This window comes from Camelina sativa, chromosome 4, assembly GCF_000633955.1.
Source record: "Camelina sativa cultivar DH55 chromosome 4, Cs, whole genome shotgun sequence".
NCBI lineage: Eukaryota > Viridiplantae > Streptophyta > Magnoliopsida > Brassicales > Brassicaceae > Camelina > Camelina sativa.
In genome coordinates, this window is record NC_025688.1 from 5,483,308 (window position 1) to 5,484,903 (window position 1,596).

The window sequence follows — 1,596 nt, forward strand, 5'->3', positions numbered from 1 at the left end:
TTTTTTTGAATAAATGTTAAATTATATTCAAAAAATAAAATACTTTGATACAACTAGTGCAGCATGTTGCTGATGAGTGCTGTATTTAGAAAGAGAAATCTAAATTTTTAAAACACAAAAGTCTATATTTTCGTGGCAAACCAAGCTTGTAATCCAGCTTCATAATGCCGATCCCCCAGGAGTCCAATAGAGAGAAGCTGATCTCTCATGTGTCTATCAATCATGTGGATGAGGTGTGATGGTGGCCGCAAGGACTCACCGTGAAGACGCCTGTTCCGCTCCTGCCAAAGAGTATAAACCGTTGTTTGCAAAACAAAGCAAGCCAAGAACCGTTGAATGCGATCTCCCCAATCGTGACAAGCAGCAGAGATGATGTTATGCCAATTGGTTGAAAATTTAGCCTTGTAGACGTTGAGTGCAGAGGCTTTCCAGACCACAGCACTAAAACTGCAGGAAAAGAATAAGTGGTCCCGAGTTTCAGTATCATTAGTGCATAAAAGGCATGTCCCTTGTGCACCTCTGTTCCATTGCAGCATTCGGTCACCAGTTGAGAGACGGTTACGAACCGCTAGCCACATACAAAAGGAGTGTTTCGGCAAAGAATGAGGGAACCAAACACCTTTGTGCCAGGAAACCTCAGTACCCGAAGAACGAAACTGAATCCAAGTGTCCTTTGTTGAAAAATGTGATTTATACTTTCCATTTAGTCCTTTCCAGGGCACAACATCATCACTAGAGTTGCTAGTGGTTGCTACCAACTCGAGTTCATCCTCTACTGTGGTTAACAGACGTTGTCTGTGTCTCCGCATATGAGATCGACCCAAGCCTCTGCTACAGTCATATGCTTTGTAATTCCCATGTCAATAAAACCTCTTTCACCGAGCACATCGACCAAACATCCCATGTTAGACCAGTTATCAAACCAAAAAGAGGTAGTGAGCCCATTATGAACTTCCTTTTTGCACAACTGTTTGGCCTTATCTCGAAATTTAAGTAGCTTTCTCCACATCCAAGAACCAAGAGTAGTCGACTTTACTGACCAGAAACTCCCACGCTTAATTAACATTCTGCTCACCCATTTAGTCCACATGGATTCATTGGGAGAGATGATCCTCTAGATCAACTTTAAGCAGCACACATCATTCATCTCAGTGAGTGAACGCAGCCCCAAACCACCGTCCTTTTTTGGCCTACAAATGTCCTCCCAAGCGATCTTTGCTTTGTGATGGTTTAACTCCGGCCCTGACCAGAGGAAAGCCGAACAAAGCCGTCCAATCTCCCGTACACACTGTCGCGGTAATCGGAAAGCAGATAACCAGAAAATGCAGGTACTCCATAACACTGAATGTATTATATTGAGACGTCCCGCGAAAGAGAGGAACCTCGCTGTCCATGATCCAATTCTGTTCCTGAGCTTATCAAGGAGAGGCTTATAATCAGCAGAAGAGAAACGTTTGGTAAGCAGAGGAAGCCCCAAGTAACGCACCGGCAGCTGTCCTACCTCAAACCGAAAAACGTCACTGATTTCCTGAGCAATTACAGGGGTTACACCTCCCAAAAACACGGTAGATTTCTCCATACTTATTGTCAAACCGG